This window comes from Magnolia sinica, chromosome 17 (genome assembly GCF_029962835.1).
Source record: "Magnolia sinica isolate HGM2019 chromosome 17, MsV1, whole genome shotgun sequence".
Taxonomy (NCBI): domain Eukaryota; kingdom Viridiplantae; phylum Streptophyta; class Magnoliopsida; order Magnoliales; family Magnoliaceae; genus Magnolia; species Magnolia sinica.
Genome location: NC_080589.1, coordinates 61129887 through 61151276, shown reverse-complemented (window position 1 = coordinate 61151276; position 21390 = coordinate 61129887). Strand labels below are relative to the sequence as shown.

Sequence of the window (21390 nt, the reverse complement as noted above, 5' to 3'; positions counted from 1 at the left end):
CTGTTTCATTTTATAATTTTATAGGATCTAACACTACGCGCGTGTAACTTACGAACGGCCCCTGGAGGATACTGCTTAGGCCTGATGCGGACCATCACAGAGTCCCTTACATTGAATTCCTTGAAACGTTTATGCTGGTCTGCAGAAAATTTGTAATGTTCATTACTAGTAGTGATCTTTTGCTTGATTTCTTGATGCCATGAATGAATGTGATGCACAAAAGACTCTGCAGGATCTGACAGCCTATGAGACAGCGACATAGGGACAAGATCAATAGGTTTCTTAGGTTTATAACCAGTAACGATTTTATAAGGACTGAGACCTGTGGACCTATCGACGGAACTATTAAACGCAAACTCGGTTGTAGGTATTACGGTGTCCCATGTTCTAGTGTGCTCTATATCATATCCCTCATATGGGAAGACTCATCTGGTAGATCATCAGGAAAGATATCACGTAACTCATTCATTCCAGAATGACCTCGGTGGGTAACTCTACACTAGCCTCTGGTGCACTCTCTCCAGCCACAAGGCCGCACATGTTGTACCCCTCAAAATAGTGGTCTTGATGTCTCTCATGAGGTGGGTGCACACCCATAATTGATTCCTTGACTAACTCCATTCATTTGTCTATCCTCCAGGCCACTTGTCTGAGATTGGACATCTACCCCAATAGTGGGGTTTGTCCTAACGATGGTCTTTAGTCGGGTAATGCGTACATCAAGCTGTTCAAAGCATTGGTCCATTTCCAAGCGCTTAATCAAAGACTCCAACTTCTGAGACAACTTGTTTAGTGACTCTTGCAATTGTTCTATGTTTCGTGTAGGGTGCCAACCAAAATTCAGCAATATAGTTGTCAAAATATAAGATTTTTGTTTTATTATTATTATTATTTTTTTTTTTGTTTAAAAGAAACAACCTAGTTTCTAAAAATGAAAAAGTACAGTTTTTAAAACAAGTTAGGAAAGTTTCTAAAAAAAAAGCAACCTAGTTTCTAAAAATGAAAAAGGAAAGTTTCAAAAAAAAAAAAAAAACAAATTAGGAAAGTTTCTAAAAAAAACGAATTAGGAAAGTTTCTAAAGAAAAGCAACCTAGTTTCTAAAAACGAAAAAGAAAAAGGAAAGTTTCTAAAAAATTAGTTTCTAAAAAACAGAAAAGGAAAGTTTCTAAACCTAGAAATAGAAAACTAAGTTAATTTCTAAAATAATTCAAATAAGGGGATAACAGAAAATTTCAGCAGCTTATGTTAGGGTTTATGGACCTCTAAACAACCATATATGATGAGAATTGATGCGTAATGGACATAAACAACCAAACCCTAAACATGTAATGAATTCCCCTACAAGAACCCTAGGCTCTGATACCAAATTTGATGCAGGACATGAAAATTAAATATGATATGCGAGATTTCAGGCTTAAGATCACGTTAGTTCAGAAACAATTACACAAATTCCATATCCCACATGAAAGTCCAAACATTCAATTAAGGGGAATCTATGCGGGTCCAGGCCTACACATGATAGGGCTGGATCAATAAAAATTATGAACCAAAGAATACTAAAAAATAAGAAATAATCATCCACACATGCATAGTAATCAGTCCCTAATCCAAGGGATTCACCAATTTCAAATCAAGGAACCCTAGGGTAAGAAAAGGGGCATAAAATTGGAGATTTGAGTAATTTAGGGTTAGGTTTAGGGATTTTGGGTGAAAGCGGAGTGAAAGAGAGGAGAGAGACGAACCAGAGAAGTACCGCACGCGTGGACAACAACAATGGCCCAGACGCACGTGCGTGTGATCCCGGCCGCACGTGTGTGGGGCCCACTATTCAGAAAAAGGCCACCTTGGCCCTAGTCGGCCAGGGATGGACTCCAAAACCCCCAAATCTCAGCTCGATCCGATGTACGGTTTGTGCGTGGTGCTCCGCCGAAGTTTCAGCCCTCCTGTAGGGCCAGATTCTGAAATTCTGCTGTGGGGAGGAGAATTGCTGCAATAGATGATTGATTCGAAGTGTAGATGATGGGGTGAGATGAGAAGAAGGGATGGTAGAAAATGGGTGGTAGAGATGGCGATGGATAGGGACGAATCAGGATAGATGTGGCTTTGCACCACGGTAGTTAACCCTTCGATGAAGGGAGGGCTTCGCACCGAATTAGGCTTCACAACTCAATGAGTAGGAAAACGCAGAATTTTTATTAATCTTCAATCAATTAAAAAAAAGCTACAAGGGATGCCTATTTATAAGAAAACCTTATACCCAAAACTCGCGCCATTTGCGCAACCTATTACTTGGCAATGAAGTAAACCAAAATAAAAACTAATCAAATAAATCTAAAGCATCCATGATGCTCTAAATAACATTAATAAGCAAAACCTAAAATATAAAATCAATCTAACTAGTGGGCCACGATCATGAGATCCCATAATGGGCTTTTCTTGACTAACGGGCCCACTCTTTTGAATCAAAACTCCGTCTTCTAGCTAGGAGGCCCTCCCTAGACGTCGTCATCGATCTATATTGACGGTGGGGCCCTCCTTCTGGCGTACGAGCGTAGGGAGGTGGTGTGCGTGCACGTGTGCAAGATGCATCGCTTACCTCAGCTTCCCTAGTAAATCTTCAGACTCTAGATAGGGCCAAAGCAAAGTTGGCCCTACTAGAATTATGTGAAGAGATTTACTGTAAGCAGAAGTCCAGGTGTAACTGGTTGAAAGAGGGTGACTGTAAGACCAGTTTTTTCCATAACATGGCTTCAGAGCTGGACAGTAGATCGCTTATTCAGAATATTGAGCAGGTGGATGGTTAGGTAGCTGAGGACCAGGTCTTTATCAAAACAGCTGCAACTGATTTTTTCGCTGCGCTGATGACTGCTGAACCTACTGCTGCTCAAGAGGGTATTCTGAACTCCATCCCTGTGGCGATCACTAATGTGGACAACCTGGAATTGATGCAGGAGCCCACCATTGAGGAGGTCCACTCGGCAGTCAAAGCTCTTCCCCTAGATGGAGGTCTAGGCCCAGATGGTTTCACTGAGGCCTTCTTTCAGGGCTGCTGGGAAACAGTTGGCCAAGATATCTACCAAGCTTCATTATCCCTTTTCAGAGGGGGTTGCCTCCGGAGGGCTTTCACTAGCACCCTTATCTGCCTCATTCCCAAATCTGTGGGCCCTAAGAAATTTTCTGATTTTCGTCCAATTAGTTTATGTAACTGTATTTACAAAATCTTTTCCAAACTAATTGCTGACAGGCTTAGCAGGATCCTGCCCAAGATTGTTTCCCATGAGCAAAGGGCCTTTGTCTAAGGGAGAACCATAACAGAAAATTTTGCTCTCGCTCAAGTGATCTTCAGGTACATAAACAGGAAAGTCAGAGGGGGCAACATTCTCATGAAGCTGGACATGGAAAAAGCTTATGATAGACTGGACTGGGGGGTTCCTCAAGGCAGTCTTGGAAAAGTTTGGCTTTGCTCCCATCTAGATTGAAATGGTGGAAAAATGCTGGGCGAACTCCTGGTTCTCAGTTCTTGACATCTTGTCAACGGGGAGCCTTGCGAATTCTTCCACTTGTCTAGAGGTCTTTGTCAGGGATACCCGATCTCGCTGAGCCTTTTCATCCTAGCTTCAAAGGTTCTCAGTAGAGGCTTCTAGCAACTTTTCAGCAGTAGGGCCTGCCTTCCCTACACCACTTGTGGATCTTGCCCTGTCATCTCCCACCGACTCTTCACAGATGACACATTACTGCTGGCTAATGGTGGAAGAACCACGCTGAAGAAGATTGCAGATTTCCTCAAGGCGTACCAATCAATGTCCACTAGAAAATCAGCAGCAACAAAAGTTTTTTCATCATCTCAGCTTCCCAATCTCAATCCCGGGTCAGAACAGTTCAAAGAATCCTTGGTTTTCATCGGGGACCAGCCCCTTTCACCTATCTAGGTGTCCCGATTTTCAAAGGGAGGGCTTTAAGGTCCTATTTTCAACCTTTAGTGGAGAAATTTCAGCTTAGAATATCAGGGTGGAAGACCAAGTTGCTGTCCCAAGCGGGCCGTGCCACTCTTATCAACCATGTCCTGAATAGTATCCCAGTTCATGTTTTGGCAGCAACTGATATCCCTCTAACTCTTCTGAATGAGCTTGATAGAGCCTGCGCAAACTTTTTTTGGGGCTGGGATGGTATCCACAGGCAATGCCATTGGTTGAAGTGGGATCTCATTGTTCGTCCTAAGGAGGAGGGGGGTCTAGGGATCAAAAGTCTCCCTTGTGTCATGATTGCATTCAAGATGAAATTGGCCTAGAATGTTTTTTCTTCTGAAAAGGCCAGTAGCTGGGTGACTTTGGTCAGGGCCAAATATTCTGCTGATGTAGGTAATACTGATGGCTCCCATCTCTCCAGTCATGCATCTCCCATCTGGAAGCGGATTTGCTCGCTTCTCCCAGTCGTTGCAGCCATGTCCCGCTGGATCATTGGTAAAGGTGAGCTGGATTTTTGGAATGACTCCTGGTTGGGGCTGGGGCCTCTCTTGGCTTGGCAACAACATCCTACATCTCCTCGGATGATTCAGGTCAGCGAGTTCATTGGTCCCCAGGACTAGATTGATCCTGGTAGAACTAGATCCCTCTTACTGTTAGAAGTTGTGGACCATATTTCAGATGAAGGCATCTGCACCTCCCTATCGGAGGATAGAAGAGTCTGGGCCCCCTCATCTTCTGGCAAATTCAAAGTTAGATCGGCTTGGGAGATCCTTAGACCAGCTAGGACAAAGTATCCATGGGCTAGATGGGTTTGGCACCCCCTAATCCCACTGAAAATCTCCCTTTTTTCTTGGAGGATTATCCATAGAGCGATCCCAATGGATGTTAGAATTCAAGCAAAAGGTGTTCAGTTAGCCTCCAAACACATCTGCTGCCCCACTCCCCTTCAGCTCGACGTAGAATCAATTGACCATCTCTTCTCAGATGGTTTTACAACTAGGAAGGTTTGGTGCCACTTCCAACCTTTCTTTAGGGTCGTCGGTGCTTCTCAGCTCTCAGCTATGGGGAGGGCTTTAAGATTGCCTCTCTCTCCCGTGTGTCCTCCTCCCCTCTTTCACATTGTGGTGGGCCCCAGTCACATATTCTGATCGCCTCTCTCTCCTGCGTGTCCTCCCCTCTTTCATTTTCTGGGAGATATGGCTGGAAAGGAATAGGGCGCTTTTTGACAATTCCGTGTTCTGCCCCTCAAGGGTAATTGCCTAGGTTCACCGTTGGATTACGAGAATCAGTCCATCCCTGCCCCTCCCTAAATCCCTCAATAGACTCTCGAGCTCGCTTCTCTCGCAGCTACGCATTCTCGGGCCGTTGACAAAGCAGATTTTCCCTCGTGTGATGAAATGGCTTAGCCCCAGGAGGGGCTAGATTAAGATCAACGTCGATGGGTCCGCCCTGGGGAACCCAGGACCTTCGGGTGGAGGGGGTGTTGGTAGAGGTTGGGATGGAAATTTTGTTTTTGGTTTCTTGTTAGGATATGGCGTAGGCTCAAGCTCCCGAGCCGAGTTTCGTGCTATCTGGGAGGGCCTCATGAGATGTGCTAATTTAGGTTTTTCTAAAGTTAAAGTGGCGAGCGATTCCAAATCCATTGTGGGGATCCTGACGAATAATTCAAATCCAGCTTGGTCATTGTGCTATTAGTGTGCGAGGGTCAGGGCAATGCGAGATGTGTAGGACATTTCCTTCGCCCACACCCTTAGGGAAGCAAATGCAGTAGCAGACAATCTGGCTAGGAGAGGTAGCGCATCTCAAGCAAGTTCCCTTTTCATTTCTTAGGCCGATCTCCCCGACATTACTAGGGGCCTTCTTTTTTTGGATAGAGTAGGCTTAGGTTACTTGAAGGAGGCTTAGATTCATTGTTTTTCTGCTATACGATAGGTGCGGCATCGACCTTTGTGATGCCCACCCAAAGACAATGTAAATCCCCCTTTTTTGAGAAATATACCATGAAACAAGTTTCTTTAAAACAAAAAAGAAACTTGATAGAGAGGAATGACATGATAGGGATTCGTATAGCCGAATCCAAGTAGTTGGGATAAGGCTTAGATGATGGTGATATCATCTACATTGATAACTATAACTTTCGGCTTTTGGCTCTAGCAGGCTCTCTCTCATTTAAAGCCATGTGCTTGCTTACCAAGATTTAAAAATTCAAAGCTTGACTAAAGACTTGATTATTTAAGCCATTTTTAAAGCCTATATTGATGCAAAAATTGGTTTAATAACTAAACTTAGGTTTTCAAGTTTCCACCAAAAAGCCTATGCGTCAAGCCAACAGGGTGCTCCAAGGACTAAACTATGGTGTTGAGCATTTATCCTTTACATGCTTTGCTTTTTTTGGATAAAATGTTGGGCAGTTAAAGAAAAAACATGTTCATAGGATTGAGTGTAGCTTAAAGGAGGATGTTAAGATTGATGACTGACAAGATGAGGAAGGATAGAATTAGAAATGAATGCATTCGAGAGAAATTTGTAGTAGTACCAATAGGTAGTAAGATGAGGGAAATTAGACTTGGATGGTTTGGTCATGTGCAATGGAGACCAAGCACCATGCTAGTTAGGAGTGAGTTGATAGAGTGAAATGGTGGAACAAGATTTATGTGGCCGACCCCAACCAATTTGTTCAAGGTTTAGATGTTGTTGTTGATGATGATGATGTTTTGCTTTTGTTGCCCTTAGTAAGATATGGTTGTATTGGACTTTTTTTTTTTGTAAGGTTGTTAGCAGGCCTAGGAATCATTGATTCACTCAGAATGCATGTTATTTGACACGGTTTGGATGGTCTCTTGATTACTGATCCTAGCCCTCAATTTCATTAAGAAACAACAAAGTTGTTACTGACTAGGCCAAGTCAAACTTGGATTTCGTAGATTGGCTATCGGAACTAATTCTAAACCTTGAACACCTTAACACATTTATGGGTTTTTTTCAATGCTTTGAAATTGAATATTGAGGACTAGTAAGTCAATTTTGATATGCATGTATTGGTGGGTGACTCATTTTGTCCTCCATTAAAACCAAGTGGACTCAGTATTGGATGGTTTTCTTAAATACAGATGATGATAGGTACTGTTGATCCAGTGGGTCACCATATGGATGGAATGTAGGCCAAGAAATTGTAGCGATTTTCATAACAAAGATGATTGATTGTTGTGAATTTTGACCATTGAATTTGGACTAGTTGCTCATTTTTGAGCCAGGAATCCTTTTCCAAGCCACTAAATGGACACCAACCTGTCCGTTCGCCTTGCATTTTGAGCATGGTGAATCCATGTGGTGGGCCACTAGATCAATGGTCCCATCCATTGTACACCAATGGAATGTATACAATAGGGATTTTTTTACGTGTATGTCATGGAACTTAATGGAATTTACATGTCATAGGAGTAATGCTCTCATCAACATCACCACCATCATCATTATCATAGTATTGTTTCAAGTATTTTTTTTTTGTCTGTTATCAAGAATGGAATGTATGTTTGAGTTCATGGTCAGTTGAAAGGGTTTCAGGGAAAAAAAAAAAAAAAAAACATGCCATCGCCTTCTTTGTTAGGTATGCATTTACATTTTTGTCAATTTCATGTGCTTTCAACTAGTCACCTGTATAGCAATGCAGTGTTTTATATACAATTTCAAGTCAGAGAGTAAGATAGTGGTCGATTTGAGTAAAGTTTCTTTTTGCTATCATTGAAATGGATGTTTCATGTCGTTTCTACTCGTTTTTATTAGCATATTTCTACTTCCTTGAAGAATCATGCTTGTTTTTCCTCGAGACAATTTTTTTTTCTTGTTGGTTAGAAGCAGAGTACCTGTTGCAGGAACCATTTTCTAGTGCACAAGTTTCATATGGCATGATAGGAATTGGGTTACTAAATGACCATTAAATCTTGTTATTAGTTTACCAAGCTTGCATCTGAAGATTTTGAACATTTATATGACTCGGGTTCCTATTTTTTTTACTGGTCATCTATTTGATTTTTTGTTTAGAACCGAATCCAGAGAAGAAATGATCTACACCTCTGGTATTGAGTGTATGCATGTGCATAAATACAACTTATATTTATAGGTATCAAATCTAGATCTTGATTTGATGAGAATACAAAAACATGTGAATGTATGTTCCTTTTGTGGACATGGATCCTGCATTTAGATGGATCTAAGGTGCAGGTTGTGACAAAGCTCAGCCCTAGACAAATCCAGGAATGAATTCCCCTTTCTGAAATGAATCATATTGATGCAGGGATGAATGTTGGTGCACAAAAAATGCGTTTTCAGACTTCCTAGTCCCTGTTGCTGCAGAAATAGACTCCCAGAGTGCAGTTGTGCAGAATGACCTCCCAGAATGCAGTTGCGTGCAGAACGACCCTGTTGTGTGGACCTGCGCAACAAATGACCCTGTTGCGCAGTTCGGCGCAACGACGACCCCATTGTGCAAATTTGTTGTATTTGTTATGCGGAAAGGGGCCCATGACACATAAAATGAGGCCTCACACGTGAAAAGGCCAATAAATACTCCCTCTCTCATTTGGAGCAGGAGAAGTTTTCAGAGAGGTGTCAGAGCTCCTAAGAAGAAGAAGAAGTGTGTTGCACCTCGCGCAACAGAAGTGTGTTTGCGCACACGCCCCACGCAACAAAAGTGTGTTACACGGTCGCGCAACAAGGGTGCTTTGCAGTTTTATAGGTTTTCTCCATATTTTGGCTTCCAATGCATATACTTCTTGTATATTGGCTTCAAGTAAGGATTTGGACCCACACAACTCTTCTTTCAGGAAGATTGATGCAAAACATGCCGAAATGCTACTGAAATTGCCGTTAGACGACTTCATTTTCATCTTATTATGCTAGTTTATTGTGCTTTGTTTTAGAATCAAGGGAAACAAGAAGACGTAAATGAACTCAAAAGCAGTAAAATACTTTGTAATGATTCTTCTCTCATTCTTTCTTTGTTATTATTGAATAAGCTAATCCTTAAACGAAATATTTTTGTTTTTTATCGAAATAAAATGGCGACTCTACTGGGGACTGTTATTATTTAATGATAACTTAGAAAATATTTAGAGGATTTTCATCACTGTTTGGTGTCATATTGACGCCAAAATGACGACTCTCAACGGGAACATCCCCCTTTCATCTTTAAAACAAAGTACAATTTTATTTAATTAAAATAACTGATACTCAGTCAAGAATTGTATGGATTCCATCCTTACACAACCGCAATGGCTATTATCCCGACTAACACAATTGTTTACTTCATACCTAACGGATTTGTGCAAAATTACATTAACAATACACAAACATCACTATAGAGAATACCAGAGAAAGTTGAAGTAGTTATGACTAAAGATAGACAAGACCAGAGAACTCAGTTTAACTGAATTGGTCTCTGCTCGCCAATGAGAAAGATGAATTAGATGACGAATTCATTAGTCTTTGGAAAGACCTGAGGGCATTATGTCGATATATTCCAAGAGAATCGGATCAGGTCAAGTTATGTTCAGGATGACAAAAGAAACAGTGATGAAGAAAAGAAATGCGCAATTACGATGACATATGAAAGAGATCATGATATTAATTTTTTATTTTTTATTTTTTTATTTTTTTTAAAAAAAAAAAAAAAACAGCGAGTCTATGGTATTGATGATTTTTCGAGAAATCAAACAACATGACATAAGACAAGCAGTATTTCGGTCATATGTCTTCATGAACCTTCGTTCTTAGGTGAAACAAGAATGAGTAATGCTCAATGAATACAGAAATCAGAGAAAAACAGGATTTCTAAATATTCTTTTAAACATATCCTTCCAAACAGCCATGTGAAACTCTTGATTTTTAATCCTGGAAAAGGTAATTGTTAATTTTTTGAGATATAATTGTCGGTATCAATTTTTGTAGGTTAACATTAGATCCAGTATCATTACTACGACTGAACTATTATATGATAATGCTCAAGCCCGGGAGTATTGTGGCGATCAAATTATTGTCGTGGACGAAAGGTAAAATAATTTTGATTGCGAAGATTCTCAAAGAAAATCTCACCCAATCAAAAGGGGACAAATCAACAATAAAGCTCTAATACAAAACTCCATGCTCCACCCACAAAGATTCAATGTAAAGCTCTAATGCAAACGCTAAGCAAAGATTAAAGAGTAAAGTTAAGCAATGATTGAAAGAACTACGATACAATATATACGTTCAAGCTGCAACCAATGGCAACTGTTACAAGCAAGATGTTCTTTTACTTTACACCAACTGGATTTGTGGTAGAATATGCCGGTAATCAATCTCCAAGTCATAAGAATCAACCCGTATTGACTGGAAGTGACAAGTCTCAAGCTACCACTAGATTCATAACCCGTGGAGAAATTCATTGATAGGTGGAAATTTTTGGGAACTTCATGCAGATAGTTATCCGAAGAAAATGAACAGGTGAAGATGTACCTAAATTCCATGGAAATGGAAATTGCGTTCGAACTCACAAGCGCCAACACAGACCTTTTGAAACCTCGCTACAAAGGCACATGCATTGGAGTTAATGATCAAGAAAATGCTAGCGTTTCAAAACAGAATAGAAAGAAGGGGATCAAATAGATCAATGATAAGTATTATTGATCAGGTAAAAAACAAGAGACACCTTTCATAACAGACGAGAAACAAGGAGAAGAGAAGACTCAGACCGTTACAAGGGTCATGCTAATGATAAACAATCTCGATTATATGACTCTCACAAAGAATATATCTTCGAAAAGGAAGATATTTTGCCGATGATGGAGCAACTACTAACGGCTGGAACTATCAAGTTACCTCAACCCAAATATTCAGAGGAAGTTGAGATGACGAAAGAAAAGAATTATTACCGTTATCATCGTTTTTTGGGGCATCCCACAGAAGACTACTTCACATTGAAATATATTGTAGAAAATGTTAAAGCAAGGTGGGATAATAATAAAAAAAAGAGGATGAAAAGCAAGATAGAAAAATAACTATGAATGTGGCGTCTGCAAAGGATCCGTCAAAGATACGGAAAAATAAAGGGAAAGCTGTTATGACAAGAAAACCACCATTTGCTACATCTCCTACAGCAAGTTCCATTAAAAATATTTATTATTATTATTCAAAAGCTTCCTGGGTAATCTACTGAAGAAATCAACTCAGGCGTCTTAGATTCTATTTGCCAAAGACAAGACAAACCAGTCAAAGAAGTCATTGATCGATGGAGGATACTGGGGGCATTATGCTCACAACTAGCGAAAGAAGAAGAACAAGTCAAGCTGTGTATAGAATGCATAAAACTAGATATTGGAATGAGCCTTATAGGTCCGAATATACAGACATTTCAAGATCTAATCGTAAAAGCTTGCAATCCAGAAAAGCTCAGTGTAAAGGTGTTCAATTTTTATATGAACCGACTGTTTCAAGATTCTAAAAAGACTTCAACTGATAGTGTTAAGGAAGAAAGAGAAATGAATAATTATCAAGTTGAACAAAGAAACTTTGATAAAGGAAATACGAGCAGTTATACAACGGAGAAAGTAAAGAAAAGATTCAGACAATTCAAGAACTGCAAAAAGTATACATTTGAAGAAGATGACATGCTTCCCATGATGAATCAATTATTGGCTGCAGAGAAAATCAAGCTACCATGGCCAAAACATCCGAAGGAAATGAAGAAAATAAGAAAAAATGATTACTGTTATTATCATCGTTTTCTTGGACATCGAACTGAGAATTGTTTCGTCTTGAAGAAAATTTTACAAGAAATGATGCATAGTGGTGAAATGATCATAAGCTAAACGTACGATATAAGAGAGAGAAAGTAATGACACACTCCCGATTGAAGAAAAGTTGTATTCTAATACAAATACGATTCTTCATATCTTTGCAATTAGAATGTGAAACTACAAGCATACATGACAATACTTGTTTCATCAAAATATATCACCCCTGAAGATCATTATAATTTTGATTCCGAAGATTATCAGTATAATACTTCTCAATCAAAAGGGGGCAAGACAAGCAGAATGATGAAAAAGCGTCAAAATGTGTCATCTATTCATCTCCTTATATAAAAGGTAAATTCTCAAGCATATCAAGCGTATCAAATTTATCACCGATTATCGCCAAACGCCGATGATTATCACCAAACATTAATGAACTATCGCCGATTATTGCCAAACGCCGATATTATCGTCATCGCTAATCGCTACTGACTACTATTACAAAAGCCATTACTTCGAACTGATATTATTGCCAAGTTGATACACTATTATAAATATTGTCAAGAATATTATCAACAATGATGATATATCAATTATTGATTTATTATCTATGGCAGTGGAATAAGCCTATACAGTCAACCGCATGTAAGTCCTACGATAGCAATGGTGATATATCATTCACAACAGCAAAGTAAGCCTATACAACCAACTACGTATAAGACTTACCATAATCGGTGATGCATCAAAATTATGCGCGTAGTAGCGAGAAGTCAGTGGCCCTACAAAGCTCGCGAAGGCCATCACATACTTAGACCCATGCAGGCAGCGGAGAGAGCCAACGACTAAAAGCCCTAAGCGTCCAAAAGTCTACAAAGGCTAATCATGCGTAAGACCAATGCCGTCTGTACAGCTTTTGACAACACCACGGGGGAAAGTGAGAGAAAATGCCCTTCCGTGAATGGGTTCGACCTTTCAAACGAAGAAAAAGCAAGCTGCAGTGTGCGCTCTTTGGCTCGTCCATAGACAGGCCAACCATGCATAAGATCCCTCAGATTTTTAGCCTGATTTCAGTAGAAACTCATGGGGATGGGTTCTCTAAACGAGCTACCTCTTCATCAATGGACTGACGACCTTGGATTTGATGCCTCTAAGGTAGCCTTGCGAGCCCTATGAACTCTAGAGAGTTACTGTGACTAACCTTGCACATAAACTTACCGAGTTCACTCCCCGGTAGCTTCACTATGTCCCTTTGATGGATCGTGGTTTGTGAACACCCTGGCCGTGATAAGTCTAGCAAACTCATAAGAGTTAGAGAGACCATTTGCGTAAGACCTGACTCCAACTACTTTAGAGTCTAAAAAACTATGCTTGCTCCACTACTCAAGAGCTTAAACTGTGTGTGAAAGTGTCCAGTCAAGTCAAGTCACGTCCAGTCAAAGTATATTCAGTCAAAAGTAGCTCCACTAAAGAGCTTAAATTATGTGTAGCATCAAAATATTGCAGATACATATGTTCGCCTATTTTACTTAAGATATGCTTAAATATGCAATTACCTGATATGATAAAATAAATCATGAAAATATCAAACATTGATTAAACAACATACAGAAATGCATTTCTTTTGAATCATGTTCAAATTATAGCGATACCAAGTTTGTTCAAAATACTTGATACTTTCTATTTTAAAGTCAAGTCTTCCAAGATCAACTATATGAATTATAGATCTTCGATTATAATCTACTTATCCTTCCGAAGAGAACGACGATATCCTCCTGTCTCTTGCTTTTCTGATGATGAAGGAAGGTTACCACGTCAAATCTGCAAGGGCGGTGGAGGTTAGAATCATGAAGAATCATCATTTTCTTCTGGAAGATCTGAAAATTTAAATACATTCTTTGAATTCTTTGAAGGGGCACTAAATGCTATCCATCCTTCAAGAGTATTAGCAGATTTTATTTCACAAATATTATCTTCTAAAGAAATCCTTATGCAAAGTTGGCCTGGAGAAGAGACATGATCTGTTTTTTCAAAGTAACCTATGCCTTAGTCTTTCTAATAATTTCTTATGCACGGTAGAAGAATCCATATGACATAATCTACAGGATAATAATTGTGCACTAGACAATATTGATGAGCCCACCAACGCATCCAACTATAAGAAGCATGAACTGGATAATTATGACAAGGAATTATGAAGCCTGATCTAGTATGAACGTTCAAAAGTTGCTTCCATATCAAGGCCCAGTTATATGGGTCGATGTCATAACTTCTCATTGTTATAGTAATGATATTGCAAGCCTCCAGTACAATCTGATCAAATCCAAATTGACAAGCAAATCTGCTTCGATAATATGGTTTGTGCCAAAATGAACTATCTTCCCTCAATGGAAGAGTAATGGACCTAATGGAGATAAAGAACAAATGTTCGCCAAAATAGATGGAATCATCGTCGATAACTTCTATGTCCTCTTGAAAGCTAGTAAATGGAAATTGAAAGAGTGTTTTCTATTTTTCTGGCGACCTAACCATTCGATTTTTCAATCATCTTTCTCAGTTGATAATATTGAAGTAGAAGCCAATGAGGATTTGAATGGGCTTTTTCAGAATCATCAAAGGTCCAAGAAAAATATACTCTTAGTCAGCCTATAAAGAAATGCCAAAGAGCACAAACTAGAAAAGACTCGGCGGTTGAATCTTTAGAGCCGGAAATGACATCTCCAAAAGCACGATATAATGAGCAAATAATGCAACAAATGTAATGCAAAGCAGGTTGACAGGCACACAGATGGAATGACCAAATCGTTGTCATATTGCAAATATTACGTTCTAATTACTCCAAAATTATCAATACATTATGATTATTTCTGAATTGTCAATATATTACAATCATTGTAAAAGCTTTCAATATATTTCGAAATTATCAATACTTCATGAAACTAAATTAGAAAGTTATGATATTTTGATATACTAATTCCGATAAATTTGATAGGAGAGATTATCATTCGAAATCTTAGATTATATAGACCATAAATAGATGAGACATCCTTAAAGATTGTTGCAGCAGGAACAACATTAAAGAATAATTCCTTGTCACAGAGTTCAAAGAAAGAGTTACCGATGCTAGTTAAAGAGATTGATGCAGCAGGAGCAGCATTAAAGACAATTTTCAGATTAAGTTCCGATGAAAAGAGAATTACTCGAACATGGGAAATCAAAACTATGGAGGATGCAATTGCGGCCTTGTTCATAGAAAAGCGTTTTGTCTGGTTGACCGCTATGTAGACAGAGTGCTTTCGTTGCTGCCATTATCCTCCTACTGAAGCATTCACTCGTTGGTTCAAGCGCGATCATTCAGTCTTCCGCTCAAGCGCGATCATTCAGTTTTCCGTTCAAGTGCAATCGTTCAGTCTTTTTGTTCGAGCGCGGCCATCCAGTCACCATTCAAGTATAATTCTGTCGATTATGATTCTCTGTTTAGAAATGATCATTCAATCATTGTTCAAACGCGATTCCTTCGACAACAATCCATTCAAGTGTAATTCTCCGTTCAAATGCAATTCTTCAATTTTCCGTTCGAGCTTGACCCTTTAGTTCTTCATTCGAGCGATCCTTCTCCAGTTTTTGTGCAGAAGAAGACCGATGCTCCATTTAATTTAATATGAAAATCAAAGAAGGATCGAGGAGGCATCTCTTGGTGCACAAAAATTGCATTTTTGGACCTCCTAGTCCCTGTTGGTGTAGAAACACTCCCAGAGTGCAGTTGTGTAGAAATAGACTCCCAGCGTGCAGTTGTGCAGAACGACCTCCCAGAGTGCAGTTGCGCGCAGAACGACCTTGTTGCACGACGCGCAACAAACGACCTTGTTGTGCTGACCCGCACAACAAATGACCCTGTTGTGCAGTTCTGCACAACAACGACCCTATTGTGCAAATTTGTTGTATTTGTTACGCGAAAAGGGGCCCATGGCACATAAAACGAGGCCTTACATGTGGGAAAGCCTATAAATACACCCTCCCTCTCTCATTTGGAGCAGGAGAAGTTTTCAGAGAGGTGTCAGAGCTCCTAAGAAGAAGAAAAAGAAAGAAGTGTGTTGCGCCCCGCGCAACAAAAGTATGTTGCGTACACGCCCTGCACAACAAAAGTGTGTTGCGCGGTCTCGCAACAAGGGTGTTTTGCAGTTTTGTAGGTTTTCTCCATATTTTCGCTTCCGATATAGATACTTCTTGTATATTGGCTTGAAGTAAGGATTTGGACCCGCACGACTCTTCTTTCAAAAACATGGATGCAAAACATGCTGAAATGTTACAGAAATTGTCATTTAACGACTTCATTTTCATGTCATTGTGCTAGTTTATTGTGCTTTGTTTTAGAATCAACGAAAACAAGAGAATGTAAATGAACTCAAAATCGATAAAATACTCTGTGATGATTCCTCTCTAATTTTTTCTTTGTTATTATTAAATAAAATAATCTCAAAACGAAATACTTTTCATTTCTGGTCGAAACATGATGAGGTCGATCACTGTCTTCCTCGAGGATAACTACTCTGAATCAATGGAGATTCTTTGGACTCCTCATAGAGACTTCTCGAATCCACGAGGAAAGAAAGCAAGAAAATATAAATAAATTCTAATAAATTCGTAAATTGATTGATTGACGAAATAAACGAGTTCAAAACCCTTTAAATAGGGATATTAAGCAATGAGAGAGATTTTAGAATCAAACTACTACTAAAACTCCTAGAACATATGACAAACTTCCATGTCGACTACGTCACAAGGTACTTGATCCTTATAATTTTTACCAATGGAAAACGAGACAGTGCATTATTCCGTTATCCATGTTTTGTTGACCTCCTTGATCCATTCAATCGTGTACGGAGATAATTGTTTTTCTGTTTTCAGATGCAGCTTTTCTACCATTATTTTCGACTCGAGATTCTCTCTGCTCCTGACATCGATGATCACATTATAGACTTTTTGTCTTACAGAACACCTCATTCGAAAGATGTTGTCTCATTGTAAATCTATTTATACCTTTGGCATGTATAACGGCTTCCTCACGATCAAAGTGATGGCCTGCGATTTACCATCATCCGATGATGCTCTGTAGAAATTAGGGTTGTGTCGTATAGCGACCATGGGTGATTGAGCATTGCATTGAGCTCTAAGCGGAATTAACATATCCGTAATACAGTTGATGGTTGCCTGCAGCCCTTGCGGTCAACTGACTCTCCCGGTTGGAAGCTTCCATTCTTTCATAAAGATAATGAATCCGTAGATCACCATCTACACGATTTTGGTTTATACCTTTGTTGTTTGGCATCGGCTCAAGAGGAGTCCTTGCTTTGATACTAATTGACGCAGGGATGAACATGATGAGGTCGATTGTCATCTTCCTTAAGGATTAACTACTTCGAATCCACAGAGCTTCTCCGGACTCCTCACAGAGACTTCTCGAATCCACGAGGAAAGAAAGAAAGAAAATAGAAATAAATTCTAATAAATTTGTAAATTAATTGATTGATGAAATAAATGAATTTAAAACCCTCTAAATATGGATACTAAGCAATATGAGAGATTTCAGAATCAAACTACAACTAAAACTCCTAAAATTCGCGACTTTCTATAAATAATAGATTTTCTATTTATAGTAAGTGTCCTATGTGGCTGAACCACATTATTCTCTTAATTTTTCTAAACACTTTTCGTGTTAAAGAACTCTCCTAAAGCTGAACAGATGAAGAGTTATAATCAAACTAAAACTTACTAAAAATAGTAAAAACGGAAATAAATATAGAATTCGATCGTCAATGTGATGGAATCTCGCAAATTCGGCATGGGAAAACCGGCATAGCCAGGTTGGTTGGATAAAGTAGCTCGTCCTACCCCAAAATCATATTTGGTACGTCGAGTAACTCATTCCAGTTTGCGAGATATGTTTGTTTTAAGGTTCTTACAGTCTTGATGACTTTTGCTTTGTATCGGGCCTTTTCTGATCCATCTTGGACATGAAAGTGTCCACGACCCGCTCTACATCACATATGGACATCAAGTTGCAATTTCAAATCAAGTTTGAGACGACTTTGGATTTTAGTGTGTTTGGATGTAGGGGTGCACACGGTTCGGTTCGGTCCGGTTCTAGGGTGAAACCGGAACCGAACTGCTCCTTACGGTGAAAACTGGTTCGATTCCACAGTTCTGGCATTTTTATAATCCGGCCCAATTACATGTTCTATTTTATAATTTAGACCATGTCCGTTCCTGTTGTAATCCACTTGATGAATGGTTTAGATATTGTATATGGTGTGAAAAAAATACATTTATGAAAACAAGCAAAGGGTGCATTGTAAACCATAAATCATGAGTCAAATATACAACTAAAATATATTGTAAACTCAGGGTTCCAGGTTCGGTTCCATGGTTCGGATTTACAGTTTGGATCCACGGTTCGGTTCGATTCTACATACCCTCAAACTGGAACCGAACCGAACTAAACGGTTCTTTAATTTTTGGAACCGGAACTGGAACCGGTGCACTCTAGAACCGGACCAAACCGGACCGTTTGGTCAATTCCGGTCCGTTTCCACGGTTCTACCGGTTCGATGTGCACCCCCGTTTGGATGTACAATTGAGATGAAATGGCATACTTCATTCATCAAAGAAGAAATGTAGTTACTGTTGTTAATAATCAAGACAAAGTTAAACATATCTTGATAGCTGTGGGAAGGCTATGATCATGTAATTTCATGTATTGTAGCTGTGTGAAGGCTATGTTAATGTGATTTCAAGTATTATTTCTTGCGTCGTAGTGAACTTTGTTTGGATCTGCCTCATTTTTGTGCCCATGCTCTAAAATAAGCTGGTAAAATGTATGGACTAAATGGATAAAACACATACATGGTAGGGCAAATGAGCCCGTGCCCTAAAATAAGCTGGCAAAATGGATGAACTGCGTGAATAAAACACATACATTTGATAATGCCAACAAACTTTTGACATCAGCTAGCTGGCTGGTGTTTGGGTCACCAGCCAAACTGACCCCACTCTAATTCATCTGTGGGTAGAAGTTGTGCAAGTGCACCGAAACTCGTTCGCATCATCACCTGATCACCAGCCAAACTGTATCCCTGTGATACACACCATGTGGGGTCCACGTCTGCAATACTTATTCACTCTCACATGGAAGTTATTCACGTGCACGGAAACTTGTTCACATCACCTTGGGGTCACCCAGTCAAACCACGTTCCCCCGCCGTGATACACACTGTTTGGGGCCCAAATCCATCCAGTTCAGGTCCCACAATTCGGAATCCCAACTCTCTTCTCCTTGCACAAGAAGAGTTCTGACTTTAAATGTAGAAGTCAAGTCCAAAACCATCCAGTCCCACCCAAATCACACTCCTTGGAATATCGTTGATGCCCTCTAATCCACATGTATGTGACTTTAAGATCTATGAGGGCAGTTGTAACGTCTATATTACTAAATTCTTTGTGCCAGCCCATGCCAGGAGGTAATGTTAAAAATCAAGAAGCTTCAGCAACTAAAGTGAGCCATTGAGATTTGAATATGCCTTATTTTTGAAATGACGTCCAAAAAATGGACAAGCACAGTGGATAAAACACAAACATCAATTTCACCAGATCACCTTAGGAGATGAGCCCAATTACGAGTCAGATCCGAAACTCAAATGGGTCACACAACAGGAAATAGTCCTGACATGATCACACATAGATCAGAAAACAAGAATGCTCTGTTAGATGTTAATCCTCTGTGCAAGTGCACATAGTCATAATCCAAATCGTTAAAATAGTGTAAGAAACTGTGGATGGTCCATATGACTTGTGATCCAAATGCAGCCTTAGAGCCTAAGACAGTAGTCTTCATACTTGAAATCACAAAAGAATATTATTTCATTTTAGCCCCAATTGGAGCAATGTTTTTTTTTTTTTTTTTAACACACGCACACGCGCACACACACACACCCCACACTCACGCTAGTGGAATCTCACCACATATGGATACTCGAACCCTTGACTGGGTGTTGAAACTCCGGAGAGTCTACCTCCCAAGCAAGAATAAGGATCCCAATTGGAGCAATGTTAAGCTTCTACTAAAACCCCTCAAAAAGTACATAGAGCATGGACCACCTGAGTTTTTTTATCAGACCGTCTTTGTACATTCACCTTACGCCTCTTGGTTACACTTGGATAATGGGTTTAATGAAAGTTACAGATTTATGGTTGGCATCCCTTCCATTATTCCATAGGGGTGGCCACTTGAGTTGTGGATCACTACTCTGATTTTTTATTTTTATTTTAGCCTCACAACCAAGACTCGTGGATGGAACCTCATGAATGGAGTTGATTTTATAAATAGAACTGGTGGGCCCCACAGCTCTTAGGTGTTTTATGGATTGTGTAGAACCGGTGCTGAGGGTCCCATGTTAAGGAAAACCTGTGGGGCCATGTAAAAACAGAGTTGTAGGGAGCCCATTCCTACAATTGCGGTTACATGGAGCCCGTGTAAGCAAAAAGCTGTGGGGTCCACTATGATGTGCGTGCGATATGTTGGCCAGCTGTGTGATACGTTGGCCAGCTCACCCAAAAATGTGACGGACCCTAGACTGAAGTGGGCCATGCCACAGGAAAAAGTGATGATTGAACGCTTATCATTGAAACCTTCCCCAGGGTCACTGAAGTTTTGTATCAGTCTAATATTTGTGTTTTCTGTTCATCCTTATGGGTATAATTGAAACTGTATGAACAGTTTGGTTGTCATATAAATATCATGGTGGGCCCAAGGAAGTGTCAATGGTGAGTGTTTCCATCCCCCACTGTTTTGTGGCGCATTGGAGTTTTGGATGCATTCAATCCTCACTGTTTCCTGTGATGTGATGATAAAAAAGGATATATGCATGTTATGAATACATGACATCAGCTCTGATGTGATGATAAAAATTCTGACGAAGGGATCAATGTGATAAGGTCCATCACCGTCTTCATCAAGAGGATATAATTACTCGGAATCCAGATAAGCGTCTTCCTCAAGAGGATAATTACTCCGAATCCACGGAGCTTCTCCGGAATCCTCACAGAGATTCCTCGAATGCACGAGGAGAGATATAAAATAGAAATAAATTCAAAATAAATTGATTAATGATAAAAACAAATTTACAACCCTTTAAATAATAATACCAAACCTAGGAAGAAGAAGTATTAGAATCAAACTCAGACTCCCTAAAATTCTTAATTTACCGTATATAGTATAGAATCAAACTCAAACTCCCTAAAATTCGTGATTTACTGTAAAAAGAAAACTTACTATTTACAGGCAGTCATGATTTCTACTAGATATAATGGTTTTTGGCAAAAAATAGTTAGTGTCCAATTTGGCTTAACCATGTTATTCTCCTAATTTTTCTAAGCTTTTTTCATGTTGAGCAGTCTCTAAAACTCAATGATCAAGGGTTATGATTGAACTAAAACTTACTATAAATAGTAAAAACGAAAATAAAATAGAGTTTCGACCATCGATCTAATGGAATCCCGATCCCGCAAATCCGGCAATGCAACCCAGAGTTGCAGGGTTGGTTGGCTAAAGTAGCTTCTTCTGCACAAAATCATATATGGTGCATCGAATAACTCATTCTGGT

The 21390-nt window shown here is 39.5% G+C and overlaps 1 protein-coding gene across 2 annotated transcripts in view; it reads left to right on the top strand.

The window, feature by feature from the left end:
• LOC131231563 (uncharacterized) overlaps positions 1 to 21390 on the top strand; it is a 97049-nt gene that overhangs the window by 22369 nt on the left and 53290 nt on the right. The window lies entirely within an intron of this gene.